This window comes from Pristiophorus japonicus, chromosome 17 (genome assembly GCF_044704955.1).
Source record: "Pristiophorus japonicus isolate sPriJap1 chromosome 17, sPriJap1.hap1, whole genome shotgun sequence".
In the NCBI taxonomy this organism is placed as follows: domain Eukaryota; kingdom Metazoa; phylum Chordata; class Chondrichthyes; family Pristiophoridae; genus Pristiophorus; species Pristiophorus japonicus.
In genome coordinates this window covers 123,315,793-123,332,786 of record NC_091993.1, presented here as the reverse complement: position 1 = coordinate 123,332,786, position 16,994 = coordinate 123,315,793, and the positions used below count along the sequence as shown (strand labels likewise).

The window sequence follows — 16,994 nt, the reverse complement described above, 5'->3', positions numbered from 1 at the left end:
CGGAACTCCCTCGCGGCAAACGAGCCAAAAGGTGGGCAGAGGAAACGTTACAAGGACACCCTCAAAGCCTCCCTGATAAAGTGCAACATCCCCACCGACATCTGGGAGTCCCTGGCCCAAGACCACCCTAAGTGGAGGAAGAGCATCCGGGAGGGAGCTGAGCACCTCGAGTCTCGTCGCCGAGAGCATGCAGAAATCAAGCGCAGGCAGCGGAAGGAGCGTGCGGCAAACCAGTCCCACCCTCCCTTACCCTCAACGACTATCTGTCCCACCTGTGACAGAGACTGTGGCTCTCGTATTGGACTGTTCAGCCACCAAAGTACTCACTTTAGGAGTGGAAGCAAGTCTTCCTCGATTCCAAGGGACTGCCTATGATGATGAGACGACGACATGGTCAGCCTTCACTTCCCCCTCCTCACCTACCCTACCCTCCACCCCCTTCTCCCCTCTCCCCTCTCCACCTCCTACCCTACCCTCCACCCCCTTCTCCCCTCTCCACCTCCCCGCTCTGCAAAGAAGCAAAACGTTTCAGTCTGATTACCACAAACATTCACTTCACTAACAGTTTTGACAGCAAAAAATAACTGCTTGACACCATCATCTGGAATAGAAATACTGCTGGTAATTGGCAGAGAAAGGGGAATGAGAGAAAGGAGATGGAAATAGAAAAACGAAAACAAAGGAGGTGAAGAAGGAATTATAGACAAGGAGTGGATAGAAGTGACGGAGGTGGAAAGCAGGAGCAAGGGAAATTGTGAGCGAGAATGAGAGGGGAAATGATCAACAAGAAAGTAAAATCCAGATTTCAAGCAAATAACTCGAAAACAACAGTCCAATAGCCACACTAATGGGCTATGATTCTAAATGTCTTAATGGTACACTTGCTCTACTAGGATTGAGTTAGAATTTCAATGAGCATTTTGGCAGATACTATATTTAAACCTTGGGCTCTATGCTGATGAAAACTTACATTTATAAACTGCCTTTAACATAGTAAAACATCCCAAGACCATTTATTTTCCAGTCATTGCACCTCTCCTTTTAAGTGCAACCATTTGAAACATTCAAACCCACCCAAGTCAGTAAACAGCAAGTTGTTCATTCTCTGCTCCAGCACCAGTGTTTACTGAGACCCATTGTACACCCATACACACCTTGTTCTCTGGAATTTTCTTCCAAAGCCAATCCGACCTTTGCTCTCTGCCTTCAAAAAAACTCCTTTAAAAAAAAACACACTTTTAAATTCATACCCCCATCTAAATTTCTGCAATTGTCATGAGTGTCCTTTAGGAAGCATACTTTGTAGGTCCCTTGACATGCCAGATGCTCTTTAAAAATAACCTTATTTAATTGCCTTGCGACTTTTTAATACGTTATAGGCGCTAGGTAAATACAAATTTTTGTTACACAGACGAAGGGTCACCGACCTGAAACCTTGACTCTGTTTTTCTCTCCACAGATGCTACCTGACCTAAATATTTCCTGTCCTTATTGCAAATTATTGTTGGTGCTGGAGCAACATATTGCACAAGTTCACTGTCAATTTTCTTTTCTCCCCTTATTGCAAATCATTGACACTCTCAGCAAATAATTTAAATTGCAAAAAAGTATTTTAAAGTTACCAACAGCCAGCTCGATATAATTGCATAAAAAAGAACTACCTTCTTTAAACTTCTCGAGTTGTGTCCAAAGTTTGGGGAGAGGGGGCGGGGACAGTAAGGGGCCACGCCCCACCACCTAGACGTCACAATGCCCCGAGCGCGAGCGGCGGAGACAAAGGGAGAGCGGGAAGGCCCCGCCCACCTCGCTGCTGAGCATGCGCAAGCCGCCTGACTGACAGGGTGGCTGAAGAGTAGCAGGCGCCGGGGGGGCGGTGGGCGCGCGACCCGACGAGCCCCGCCCACCCCTCCCAGCCCGAGCATGCGCGAGCCGCCTGACGGACGGGGGTGGGGGGGCGGTTGTCCAGCGGGAGGCGGGAGCGATGCGAGACCGCGCCTACCTTCGTCTACACGCTCGGCGATTGGCGGACCGCCGCAGGCACTCGGACACCCCATTGGCCGGACAGGCTGTCGGTCAAAGTCCGACGACGTCCCGGGGCGAAAAGAGGCGGGCGAAAAAATAAAGTGAGAGAAAAAGAGAGAAGCGGAGATTGTCAAAGCTGGCTTCGAGGGAAAAAACACTAAATGTAAGTTTATATCCTCAAATACAACATTTCTCTTCATCATTACTGTAAATATTCAATGTTTTGCGTCGAGTTATATTTCTGAGGTGATTTTTTTTTCTCATAAATATTTTTTTCTTTTTTTTCCCCCCCTCCTCAGTACTTTATAATTTTATCTTAATTTCTTCCTTTCTCTTTTCCCAGTCAGTTTAAGAAGCAGAAATGATTTATGTTTGGCTGTGGCGCCACTCACACACAGGGATGGATCGCTGCTGCGGGGAGTCTTTTATGAAAGGAAAAAAAATTATGAATTACAATTTAAAAAAAAAAATAAAATAAAATCTCTCTCTGTAATTCCTCCTTTTTTTTAAAATCCAGCTGCCGTCTTGCTTCAACTTCCACACTTGGAAGGAATCACAGCCTGTGTTTTATTTTCTCTGTGCTTCCCAAGTTAAAGTAGAATAGGGGACTGAGAGTGTACAAAAAAAAACCTCAACATTTCTGCTCCAATCTCTTCCTGAAATTGATTATTTTTTTTGCTTCTCCTTGAGTTTAGATTTGTGCCATTGCACCATGAAGGGAGGGTGAGAGCGTCAGCACTGATTCTGTGACTCTTCCCCTCTTTGAAACAATGAAAGAACTTGCATTTGTGTAGTGCCTTTCGCCACCTCTGGATGTCCCAAAGCGCTTTACAGCCAATGAAGTACTTTTTTATTTTGAAGTGTAGTCACTGTAGTAATGTGGGAAACGCAGCAGCCAATTTGCACACAGCATATATTCAAAAGGGAGTTAGATGAAGTCCTTACTACTCGGGGGAATCAAGGGTTATGGCGAGAAAGCAGGAAGGGGGTACTGAAGTTTCATGTTCAGCCATGAGCTCATTGAATGGCGGTGCAGGCTAGAAGGGCTGAATGGCCTGCTCCTGCACCTATTTTCTATGTTTTTAATCTCCCACAAACAGCAATGTGATAATGACCCGATAATCTGTCATTACTCTGTTGATTTGAGGGCTAAATATTTGCCAGGGCACCGGGGAGATCTCTCTTTGCTCTTTGAAATAGTTGCCATGGGATCTTTTACATCCACCCGAGGAGGGCAGACGGGGCATCGGTTTAACGTCTCATCCGGAAGCTGACGCCTCCGACAGTGCTGGACCACATAAAGCATTATCGGGTCTTGCTCTCGTCTGCCAAAACTGCCCACTATTCCAGAATCATTCTAGATTGCGAAGATGAAGCCCAGCTTCTATTCTCCACTGGCAAACGTCTTTTTAAACCCCTCTCCCCAGTTTCCACCCTCACTTCCGACAATAGATGTGAGGAGCTTATGGACATCTTTGTCTCTAAGATTGAGACCATCCGTTCGGCTGCCTCTGCCTCGTTCCTTCCTTCCCCTGCTTCCCCTAGCGCGCCAGGCCAAACTTCATCAAAGGGACCCCCCTGCCTTAGCCCTGACCCCACATCTTTCTCCAGTTTCTCTCCGATCTCCCTTCATGATCTTTCCAAGCTCATCCTGTCCAGGAGATCCACTTCCTGCTCCCTTGATGCTATTCCCACCAAATTGCTGACCATCTAACTTCCTTTTCTGGCTCCCATGTGAGCTGACATTGATGACTGTTCTCTCTCATCGGGTGCTGGCCCCCCTTCCCTCAAATGTGTCCGCTGTGGCTCAGTGGGCAGCACGCTCGCCTCTGGGTCAGAAGGTTGTGGGTTCAAGTTCCACTCCCAGGGACTTGAGCACATAAATCTAGGCTGACTCTCCAGAGCAGTGCTGAGGGAGTGCTGCACTGTCGGAGGTGCTGTCTTTCGAATGAGACGTTAAACCGAGGCCCCGTCTGCCCTCTCAGATGGACATAAAAGATCCCATGGCACTATTTTGAAGAAGAGCAGGGGAGTTCTCCCCGGTGTCCTGGCCAATATTTATCCCTCAATTAACATAACAAAAACAGATTATCTGGTCATTATCACATTGTTGTTTGTAGGAGTTTGCTGTGCGCAAGTTAGCTGCAGTGTTTGCCACATTACTATAGGACAGGATGAGCTCAGAAAGGTCATGACTGGAGATCGGAGAGAAACTGATGAAAGATGTGAGGTCAGGGCTAGGGCAGGGGGTCCCTTAGTGACTACACTCCAAAAGTACTTAATTGGTCATGAAAGGCACTATATAAATGCAAGTCTTTCTTTCAAATCTGCCTTCATCACCTCTCTCCTCAAAAAAAACCCCTCAACCCCTCCTTCCTTGCAAACTACCACACCATCTCCAACATCCCTTTCCTCTCAAGTCCTTGAGCGAGTTGTCGCCTCCCAAATCCGTGCCCTTCTTTTCCACAATTCAATGTTTAAATCCCTCCAATCTGGTTTCCGCGCCTGCCACAGTACCGAAACAGCTCTCATCAAAGTCTCACATAATATCCTCTGTAACTGTGGCAAGTCCTTCTTGACTTGTCTGCAACCTTTGACACGGTTGACCATTCCATCCTTCTCCAACGCCTCTCCCCCGTCATCCAGCTGGGAGAGACTACAATAGCCTGGTTCCATTCTTATCGATCTGATCGTAGCCAGAGAATCACCTGCAACGGCTTCTCTTCCTGCCTCTGCATTGTTATCTCTGGTGTCCCCCAGGGATCTATCCCTGGCTCCCTCCTATTTCTCATTTACATGTTGCCCCTTGGTGACATCATCTGAAAACACAGCGTCAGTTACCACATGTGCACCGACGACACCCAGCTCTACCTCACTACCACTTGTCTCGACCCCTCCTCGGTCTCTAAATTATCAGAATGCTGGTCCGACAAGCAATTCTGGAAATTTTCTCCAATTGAATATTGGGAGGACCGAAGCCATTGTTTTGAGTCCCCGCCACAAACTCCGTTCCCTAGCCACTGACTTAATCCCTCTCTCCAACTTCTGTCTGAGGCTGAACCAGCCTGTTCGCAAACTTGGTGTCATATTTGACCCGGAAATAAGCTTTCGACCACATATCTGCACCATAACTGAGACCGCCTATTTTCACCTCTGTAACATCGCCCGTCTCTGCCCTTGCTTCAGCTCCTCTGCTGCTGAAGCCCTCATCCAAGCCTTTGTTACCTCTAGACTTGACTATTCCAATGCACTCCTGGCTGGTCTCCCCCATCCTACCCTAAATAAACTAGAGGTGATCCAAAACTCGGCTGCCTGTGTCCTAACTTGCACCAAGTCCCATCATCATAGGCAGTCCCTCAGGATTGCTTCCACTCTTAACATGAGTTCTTAGGTGGCTGATCAGTTCAATACGAGAACCACAGTTTTTGCCACAGGTGGGGCAAATAGTCATTGAGGGAAGGGGTGGGTGGTACTGGTTTGCCGCACACCCTTTCTGCTGCCTGCGCTTGATTTCTGCATGCATTCGGTGACGAGACTCGAGGAGCTCAGCACCCTCCCGAATGCACTTCCTCCACTTAGGGCGTTCTTTGACCAGGGAATCCCAGGTGTCAGTGGGGATGTTGCACTTTATCAGCAAGGCTTTGAGGGCGTCCTTTGTAACGTTTCCGCTGCCCACCTTTGACTCGTATGCCGTGAAGGAGTTCCAAGTAGAGCACTTGCTTTGGGAGTCTCGTGTCTGGCATGCGAGCTATGTGGCCTGCCCAGCAGAGCTGATCAAGTGTGGTCAGTGCTTCAATGGTGAGGATGTTGGCCTGGACGAGGAAGCGAACGTTGGTGCGTCTGTCCTCCCAGGCGATTTGTAGGACCTTGCGGAGACATCGTTGGTGGTATTTCTCCAGCGACTTGAGTTGTCTGCTGTTCATGGTCCATGTTTCCGAACCATACAGGAGGGCGGGTATTACTACAGCCCTGTAGACTATGAGCTTGGTGACATTTTGAGTGCCTGGTCTTCAAACACTCTGTTCCTCAGGCGGCCGGAAGCTGCATTGGCGCACTAATCATCAATGCCTGCTCTTGTTGATAGGAGGCTCCCAAGATAAGGGCGCTCACCCATCACCCGTATGCTCGCTGACCTACATTGGCTGCCGGTTAAGCAATGCCTCGATTTCAAAATTATGGTCCTTGTTTTCAAATCCCTCCGTGACCTCGCTCCTCCCTATCTCTAATCTCCTCCAGCCCCACAACCCCCCTGAGATGTCTGCGCTCCTCTAATTCTGCCCTCTTAAGAAGCCCTGATTATAATCACTCAACCATTGGTGGCTGTGCCTTCTGTTGCCTTGGCCCCAAGCACTGGAACTGCCTACCTAAACCTCTCTGCCTCTCTTTCCTCCTTCAAGACGCTCTTTAAAACCTACCTCTTTGACCAACCTGCCCTGATATCTCCTTATGCGGCTCGGTGTCAAATATTTTGTCTCATAATATTCCTGGGAAGCGCCTTGGGATGATTCACTATTAAAGGCGCTATATAAGTACAAGTTGTTGTTGCTGCACTCTCGCAGCACTGCACTGGAGTATCAGCCCAGATGTTTGTGTTCAAGTCTCTGGAGTGGGACTTGGACCCACAACCTTCTGACTCAGAGGTGAGTGTGCTACCCACTGAGCCACGGCTGAGATTAAGCAGCCAAAGACAGAGCAAACTGCGCCTGAAGTGAAAAAGGTCCCAAGTCCACTGGTTATTTGGTAAATCTAATGCTTGCACATCACTATACAGGATATAATGCAAAGCCTCACATCAACAAAACCCTCTCTAAAATAGTTTATTAGAGGAAGTGCAGATAAGTTCGCCTGGTGTCCTGGCCAACAATCACCATCAGGGCCAATGAACTAACTGGTCATTCATCTCACTTGCCGTTTGTGGGACCTTGCTGTACGCAAATTAGCTGCCCCGTTTACCTGCATCAAAACAGTGACTCAGAGACTTAATCACATAATCCAGGCTGACGCTCCAGTGCAGTACTGAAGGAGCGCTGTAGTGTCTGAGGTGCCGTCTTTCAGACAAGACGTTAAACCGAGATCCCATCTGCCTTCTTGGGTGGATGTAAAAGAATCCACGGCACTATTTCGAAGACGAGCAGGGGAGTTATCGGTGTCCTGAGGTCGATATTTATCCCTCAATCAACCTTACTTTTTTTTTTAAAAGATGATCTCAATCATTATCACATTGCTGTTTGTGGTAGCTTGCTGTGGTAAATTGGCTGACATGTTTCCTACATTACGCCAACTGTACTTCAAATATACTTATTTGGCTGTCATGTGCTTTGAGAAGCCCTGAGGTCATGAAACATAGAAACATCGAAAATAGGTGCAGGAGTAGGCCCTTCGAGCCTGCACCACTATTCAATAAGATCATGGCTGATCATTCCCTCAGTACCCCTTTCCTGCTTTCTCTCCATACCCCTTGATCCCCTTAGCCGTAAGGGCCATATCTAACTCCCTCTTGAATATATCCAATGAACTGGCACCAACAACTCTCTGCAGCAGGAAATTCCATAGGTTAACAACTCTGAGTGAAGAAGTTTTTCCTCATCTCAGTCCTAAATGGCATACCTCTTATCCTAAGACTATGCCTCTGGTTCTGGACTTCCCCAATATCAGGAACATTCTTCCCGCATCTAACCTGTCCAGTCCCGTCAGAATCTTATACATTTCTATGAGATCCCCTCTCATCCTTCTAAACTCCAGTGAATAAAGGCCCAGTTGATCCAGTCTCTCTAGGGATGGCTGGACTGTCATATGAGTAATCAGTCTGGTGAACCTTCGCTGCACTTCCTCAATAGCAAGAACGTCCTTCCTCAGATTAGGAGACCAAAACTGTACAAAATACTCCAGGTGAGGCCTCACTAAGGCCCTGTACAACTGCAGTAAGACCTCCCTGCTCCGATACTCAAATCCCCTAGCTATGAAGGCCAACATACCATTTGCCGCCTTCACCGCCTGCTGTACCTGCATGCCCACTTTCAGTGACTGATGACCCATGACACCCAGGTCTCGTTGCACCTCCCCTTTTCCTCATCTGCCGCCATCCAGATAATATTCTGCCTTCGTGTTTTTGCCCCCAAAATGAATAGCCTCATATTTATCCACATTATACTGCATCTGCCATGCATTTTTCCACTCGCCTAATCTGTCCAAGTCACCCTGCAGCCTCTTAGCTTCCTCCTCACAGCTCACACCGCTATCCAGTTTAGTGTCATCCGCAAACTTGGAGATATTACACTTCATCTAAATCGTTAATGTATATTGTAAAGAGCTGGGGTCCCAGCACTGAGCCCTGCGGCACTCCACTAGTTACTGCCTGCCATTCTGAAAAGGACCCGTTTATCCCGACTCTCTGCTTCCTGTCTGCCAACCAGTTCTCTATCCACGTCAGTACATTACCCCCAATACGATGCGCTTTGATTTTACGGGACCTTGTCAAAAGCCTTTTGAAAGTCCAAATACACCACATCCACTGGTTCTCCCTTGTCCACTCTGCTAGTTACAACCTCAAAAAATTCCAGAAGATTCGTCAAGCATGATTTCCCTTTCATAAATCCATGGAGTTGGTCCGATACTGTCACTGCTTTCCAAATGCGCTGCTATTTCATAATGATTGATTCCAACATTTTCCTCACTACTGATGTCAGGCTAACCGGTCTATAATTACCCGCTTTCTCTCTCCCTCCTTTTTTAAAAAGTGGTGTTACATTAGCTACCTTCCAGTCCATAGGAACTGATCCAGAGCCGATTGACTGTTGGAAAATGATCACCAATGCATCCACTATTTCTAGGGCCACTTCCTTAAGTACTCTGGGATGCAGACTATCAGGCCCCGGGGATTTATCGGCCTTCAATCCCATCAATTTCCCTAACACAATTTCCCGCCTAATAAGGATAACCTTCAGTTCCTCCTTCTCACTAGACTACTGTCCCCTAGTACAATCGGAAGGTTATTTGTGTCTTCCTTTTGTGAAGACAGAACCGAAGTATTTGTTCAATTGGTCTGCCATTTCTTTATTCCCCATTATAATTTCACCTGAATCTGACTGCAAGGGACCTACGTTTGTCTTCACTAATCTTTTTCTCTTCACATATTTACAGAAGCTTTTGCAGTCAGTTTTTATGTTCCCTGCAAGCTTCCTCTCGTACTCTATTTTCCCCCTCTTAATTAAACCCTTAGTCTTCCTCTGTTGAATTCTAAATTTCTCCCAGACCTCAGGTTTGTTGCTTTTTCTAGCCAAATTATATGCCTCTTTCTTGGATTTAACACTATCCTTAATTTCCCTTGTTAGCCACGGTTGAGCCACCTTCCCTGTTTTATTTTTACTCCAGACAAGGATGTACAATTGCTTATCCACCGTCAACCCTTTAAGTATTCTTTGCCAGTTTATTCCAGCCAATTCACGCCTCGTACTGTCGAAGTTACCTTTCCTTAAGTTCAGGACCCTAGTTTCCGAATTAACTGTGTCACTCCATCTTAATAAAGAATTCTACCATATTATGGTCACTCTTCCCCAAGGCGCCTCACACAACAAGATTGCTAATTAGTCCATTCTCATTACACATCACCCAGTCTAGGATGGCCAGCTCTCTAGTTGGTTCCTCGACATGTTGGTCTAGAAAATCATCCCTAATACACTCCAAGAAATCCTCCTCCACCGCATTGCTACCAGTTTGGTTCGTCCAATCAATATGTAGATTAAAGTCGCCCATGATAACTGCTGTACCTTTATTGCACACATCCCTTATTTCTTGTTTGATGCTGTCCCCAACCTCTTGGTGTACACAACTCCCACTAGCGTTTTCTGCCCTTTGGAATTCCGCAGCTCCATCCATACCAATTCCACATCATCCAGGCTAATGTCCCTCCTTATTATTGCATTAATTTCCTCTTTAACCAGCAACGCCACCCTGCCTCCTTTTCCTTTCTGTCTATCCATCCTAAATGCTGAATACCCTTGGATGTTGAGTTCCCAGCCTTGGTCTCCTGGAGCCATGTCTCCGTGATGCTAATGACATCATACCTGTTAACTGCTATTTGCGCAGTCAATTCGTCCAACTTATTCCGAATAATCCTTGCATTGAGGCTCAGAGCCTTCAGGCTTGTCTTTCTAACACACTTTGTCCCTTTAGAATTTTGGTGTAATGTGGCCCTTTTTGTTTTTTGCCTTGGGTTTCTCTGCCCTCCACTTTTACTATTCTCCTTTCTATCTTTTGCTTCTGACTCCATTTTATTTCCCTCTGTCTCCCTGCATAGGTTCCCATCCCCCTGCCATATTAGTTTAACTCCTCCCCAACAGCACTAGCAAACACTCCCCCCCCTAGGACATTGGTTCCAGTCCTGCCCAGGAGCAGACTGTCTGGTTTGTACTGGTCCTACCTCCCCCAGAACCGGTTCCAATGCCCCAGGAATTTGAATCCCTCCCTTCTGCACCACTGCTCAAGCCACGTATTCATCTGAGCTATCCTGCGATTCCTACTCTGACTAGCATTTGGCACTGGTAGCAATCCTGAGATTACTACTTTTGAGGTCCTACGTTTTAGTTTAACTCCTAGCTCCCTACATTCATTTCGTAGGACCTCATCCCGTTTTTTACCTATATCGTTGGTACCTATATGTACCACGACAACTGGCTGTTCACCCTCCCTTTTCAGAATGTCCTGCACCCACTCCGAGACATCCTTGACCCTTGCAGCAGGGAGGCAACATACCATCCTGGAGTCTGGGTTGCGGCCGCAGAAACGTCTATCTATTCCCCTTACAATTGAATCCCCTATCACTATCGCTCTCCCGCTCTTTTTCCTGCTCTCCTGTGTAGCAGAGCCAGCCATGGTGCCGTGAACTTGGCTGCTGCTGCTCTCCCCTGATGAGTCATCCCCCTCAACAGTACCCAAAGCGGTGTGTCTGTTTTGCAGGGGCATGACCGCAGGGGACCCCTGCACTACCTTCCTTGCACTGCTCTTCCTATTAATCTTTCATTCCCTCTCTGGCTGTGGACTCTTTACCTGCAGTAAGACAAACTCACTAAACGTGCTATTCACGTCATTCTCAGCATCGTGCATGCTCCAGAGTGAATCCATCCGCACTTTGCTCGACCCAGAGGAACACCATGTGTATTTCTGTTCTCAAAACACGAAGAACTCAAAAGTATACAGCGTCTTTCGTGCCCTCAGGAAAGACGCTATATGAATGCAAGTTCTTACTTTCTTGCACTTCCAAAGTGCTTAATTTGATATGAAGCGCTATGGGTCATCCTGAGGGTACGAAAGATGCTGTATACTTTTGAGTTCTTTGTGTTTTGAGAACGGAAATACACATGGTGTTCCTCTGGATCGAGCAAAGTGCGGAACGTTCGCTATTTTTGTTTTAATAAAGCGGAAATAATACCACTTCAAAAGGAACTATTCCTGTTTTTTAAAAATCAAGTTATTTCAGAACCGTTTCATTTTGCTGACGCGTTGCTGTTTAGGAGCCAAGTTCCTATTTTAATAAAAATTGGACTAAATAATTGTAGTTTGGTGAAATAACAAGTTTTAATGGCATGTGTTGCATTTCCTTTAGAAGACCATTAATTACAGAAGGAAAATGGGTATTCTCTTCTTGTTGAGAGGAATTTGTTTCTGCAAATTTTTTTTTAAAAGATGTCTTCATTTGCTTATCTGATTTATAATTGTACTTGGAGATTGGCTAATAGTCTAAATTACACTGACAGCCTCATTTCGTTTATGCATAATTTTTCATTGTTCTGTCTAAATCCTGAACGTCTGCTCTCTATATAATTACTCACATGCAGTTAGTTATTGATTTATTGCAAGTTGTGCTTTGCTGTCACTATACAGTATAATAGTTGGCTGTGGATCACACTGCTGCTGTAACAAGCTCATGAATATACATTTGAAGCAAGATCCATTTTTGAGAGGCGAGCCATCTGTAGCAATTTTTGAAATCAAAAGAATTATGATTAACATCCTTTTTTGTTTTATTCAATGTACTTGAAGTTATTTTTGTCGCAATACTTTTTAATCAGTGGGTACTAATTATATCAGTGAATGCTCTTCATGGGGAGGCAACTAAGCCTGACAATGTGAGGGGTTGAGTTAACCTATACTCTCTCATCCTGTATTAATAACTGCTTCTCCAATAACACTTCAGCTTCCCAATAGCCAGTTTCAGTACCGCTTTCGGCTAATATTCTTAATAGTTATTTCTCTTTAAAGAAACTTTACAGCACCAAATTAATGGGACAAAACAAACAAAAGTTGGTTGTAATTTTTTGCCGTTTTGTATACAGTGCTGTGATGATGAGACTTGCCTTAACATTGGGGAATGTCCAATTTTTAATCTGTAGAAGTTGGGATTTCATTTTGCCTGTTACCTGCATTTTCACTGCCAACATCCTTGATACTGCGTTATTCTTGGATTGCCTTGCAATCTAATATTGCTGCTGTAAATGTTAACATAATATTGCAAAACCTTGATTTTAGGATTTTACTTCTAGCACGTGTAAAGATTGTGGGTGCTATTGTTTACAAATTGTTGTATCAAGTATATAGTTCAGCCTTTTTATATAAAAGAAACAGTAATTGCTTTCCTCCTCATAGGTCACTCAAGACTAAGCAATCTGATGCGAATAATGAATGCAAGGTTGTGGGTAATATCATGGATTTATTGGCCCAGAAGTTGCTGGAAAATTAAGGGGGAGTTCACAGCACACGTCCTTATTAGTGCGTAAAAAAAAAAGGCAGCAATTTATGGCGAGGAAGAGGTACGCCGTGAGTTGCCAATCGCCACAAATCGCTTGACGATTTGCGCCGCTCCGCCGGTTAGTCTTGCGAGAACCGGAGCTCGCGCTCAACCTCTCTGGCGATGAAAAGATAGCTGTCAGTCCCGTTGTTCACCAAGGTCCCAGATGCCCCGTGGACATCGCCGTGCCATTATCAATTCGTCAATTTGCGGCACAAAAATAAGTGTAGCTGAACGGCGAGGCAAATAGTCCCACTCAAAGCGCAAGATGTCCCGCTCCAGCAGATTCTGGGCCTTTATATCTGTGGTATGTTTCCGCGTGCTATCAAGCTGAAAGCCAAAATGATTATAAACCCTGTTGTATGCATGCCTTTTTCATTATTGCCCAATAATAAATGACTCTTAAACATCCAAATGTGATGAGGTATGACAGTGATGCATCTCATCTGTATGGTAATTATTTGCTCATCTGTGTGTCTGAGACATATGGACATCTGCCAGTCACTGTACTGAGACCCTCCAAACCAAGTTGCTAATAAATGTACATGGATCGAACCTTTGTTTGCCTTATCCGGAGAGCCGCTTTCCCTTGGTAGTGGCTCTCTAGAGGCTCTATCTACCCATCATTTCTAACTCCTCCTGAAAGGCTTTTTAAGATGGTTAAAATCTGTGGACAGAAATTTCAACTTTGCGTAAGGCACTCTGCAGTTTGATGGTCTAAGCTAATGGATTGCACTTTAAAACTTTATTTAAACGTAATGCTCGCTGAGTACAGAATGTATGAAATCCGTGCAACTCACTCAAGTCTTTGGTGTTTTGTGAGTTACTTTAGTCCATTTTGGTCCAGGGACAAATTGTGTGTTCAATATCTTTTCTGAGTGTGCTTGAAGTAATGTGCAACACGTATTTCTCTATCCATTACATAGTCTCGTACACTCCAGCATCTAGAAATGCTCACACATTGTCATGTTTGGAGTTTGGAGGTTTTCCAAAGTTAGATTTCCTCATTCCTTCCCTTTTGCCAAAAAGTCTTTTCACTGGAAACAAAGCTGTTTTTTAAAACATCCTCTTCATTACAAGTCTTGAAATGAACTAGCAAGGAAATTTGTATCTTTAGTTCACTGGGCAATTCCATTTAAAGTGAATTATTGCTGTGTAACTTTACAACTGAAGTAGATTATTTTGTTAATATAAATTTAAGAGCCAACGATTAGTGAGTTGCTCTTTAATAGTTCATTTATACATTTTAGTGATCTTGTTTAAAAATTACAAGTCTGAAATATGATATAATGATCTCAGTGCTGATGTGAAAAATCTTGTTTAAATTCAAACCTTGTGCTGAAAAGTTTTTTTTTAATTGAAACAAATTTTGCAATATTAGGCCACTGGGATTTTTATTGAGCAGGCCTTAATTAACTTGTCACTTTCATGAAAATTTACTTGAAGCAGAAGAAATTAAATCTGGAAAGCGATAAACTACACATTTGTCTATAGAGCAGACAAAGAGCTGTTCTGTTCAGTGGGAACAGCTGCATCAGGGTCACAAAAGATCAGATGTGGCAGGAAAGCCGAGGAAGGAACAATGATCTGAAATGAAGGGATTAAGCACGTTGTTGTTTGCAAGCTGAGCTGTTTCCAGCTCACCAAAACTGGAGGGTAACTTGTGTGCTGGCTAGTTCATTAGTTGCATTTTCCACTTTTTTTTAAATTATGCTTCTAATTCTTAACCAGCCCACATGGGCAACATTATTTTGAGTAATAGGGCAATAAACATCCTTAGGGGGAGTATATATTCCTTGCTCCATTGAGCTACTTATACTTTGTCTGGGAAGCATCAAATCGCTGTCACTATAATTTGAAAACTTTTTAACAATGAACACACTAAATGCACCATTGCAGGAGTGCAGATAATGCACTTCGCCCTCCCACCAAAGGGACACTTGGGTGTAAACAGCCTGATGTGCAGGAAACCGATAATGTCAAAGGCCAAGAAAATAAAGAGTCAATGAATCTGCTGTTAAGGTGGCTATTCTTGTTGCAAAATAAACATGGGCAGCTGGTCCCCTGTATTTGCAGTTTATTAAATAATTAGATTTTTACATTATATACTGGAGCCCAGCGGCACCACCGTGACTGTCACCTGATGGGAATATTTAGAACAGAGAGCTTTGCAACGGATATTGTTCTCCAAAGATAGGAGCAATTTTTTAAGTGCAAAAGTACTTTGTGTTTCTCCCACCTGCGTTTTTTGAGAAAGGAGTCTGTGCATGCATATGTGTGACAGTTTTTAAAAGTGTTAAGTCATGTAAAAAGAATTGTTCATCTGCACTGTGTACAATTTATTCACATCATTAGAAGTACAATACGTTACAGAACTGCTCTAATATTTTTCAAAGGAATTCTGTGACTTGCGGTTTTTAGTTTTTTTTTCTAAATAAAAATTGACCATTTGTACTGTAGTGAAGCAGTGATGATCTTTCCTCTTGACTTTCATCTGCTCTTCCTGTTCCTCGTTGCACTAGAATGTTACACTTGCATATCTCTCTCTCCTTGTTTGAATACCTCGACTTCAGTTCCGAGTCCACCCGCCCACAGCAGCAAGACTGACCTGGTCAATGCTACCCGTGATATCCTGTGTAACTGTACCTACTACTCTCCATCTCTACCTCTCTGCTGTCTTCAACTTAACTATTCCATTCCAAACCCCTGCTTTTTCTGCATTCACTGCTGTGTATCACTTTTTTGTGGTTCCACTCCGATCTGTCCCAATCCAGTCACTACATCTCCCCTGATGATTTCTTATCCTGTGGCCACATGGTCACTCGGTGTGTCCCAAAGCTTCATCTTTAGTCCCCTCCTATTCATCACCTAGGCAAGATCCTTCACAAACATGGGGTCCCTTTGTGTGTCAGTGATGCCCAACTTTAGTTCTTTGGAGCTGTTGCTGTACTATAACATAAGAAATAGGAGCTAGAGTAGGCCAGTTGGCCCTTCGAGCCTTCTACCATGACCCCACCTTCTCGCACTATCCCCAAATCCCTTAATTCCCTTAGTTATCAAAAATTTATTGACATCGGTCTTGAATATACTCAGCTCTCTGGGGTAAAGAATTCCAAAGATTCACAATCCTTTGAGTGAAAAAATTTCTCCTTATCTCAGTCCTAAATGGCTGACCCCTTAGTCTGAGACGGTGACCCCGTGTTCTAGATTCCCTAGCCAGGGGAAACATTTTCTCAGCATTTATCAGTCAACCTTTCTATCTCGCCACAGCCTTTTTGCCTCCTCCTCACAACTTACTTTCCCACTTTGTGATAACTTTGCATCATCATCAAACTTGGATATATTACACTCAGTCCCTTCATGCAAGTCATTTAATATAGATTGTAAATAGCTGAGGCCCAAGCATTGATCGTTGCGGTACCCCGTTAGTTACAGCCTGCCAACCCAAAAAAGTCCCATTTATTCCTACTCTGTTTTCTGTCCATAAACCAATCCTCAATCCATGCTGATATATTATCCCCAATCCCTGGAGCCCTAATTTTGTAATCTCTTGTGTGGCACCTTATCGAATACTCTTTGAAAATCTAAATGCACTACATCCATTGGTTCCCCCTTATCCATCCTACTAGTTACATCTTCAAATAATGTATTACCTCACACACCTATATTAAATTGCATCTGTCACCTGTCTGCCCATTCCACTAACCTGTCTATCTTGTCATGAGTCATTTTCAACCTTTTTGTTGTTTGCCCAACCTTCTACTAATATGTTTTTAAAACAAATTGTCTTGTAATACTACTGTGAAGCGCCTTGGGATGTTTTACTGCGTTAAAGGCGCTATATAAATACAAGTTGTTGGCAGCAAATTTTGAGATTCTATTCCCTATACCCAAGTTCAAATCATAAGAACTGAACAAAACTCCGCACAGATCCCTGGGGGACCCAACTTGCACCTTTCTCTAATTCAAGTAACACCCATTTACCCTAAATCTACTTCCTGTCAAACAACCAACTTTCTGTCCAAACTGCAACATTTCCTCGTGTGTCTAAATGTTTCTAATGAGCCTCTTGTAAGATACCTGATTAACTGTCTTCTGCAAATCTAAAGACCTTATTACTGCTGTATTTATTCCCTTTGTTTATCCAATCAATTGCTTCCTACATTAGAACAGTGACTATACTCCAAAA

The 16,994-nt window shown here is 44.3% G+C and overlaps 1 protein-coding gene across 1 annotated transcript in view; it reads left to right on the top strand.

Moving 5' to 3' along the window:
• The first annotated feature begins 2,117 nt into the window (after positions 1–2,117).
• The window catches only part of cttnbp2nlb (CTTNBP2 N-terminal like b), a 109,766-nt gene continuing 94,889 nt past the window's right edge, over positions 2,118–16,994 (top strand). The window contains exon 1 of the mRNA XM_070859488.1: positions 2,118–2,185. The gene's annotated coding sequence lies outside the window, so the exon portion shown is untranslated. The remainder of the gene's footprint in view (positions 2,186–16,994) is intronic.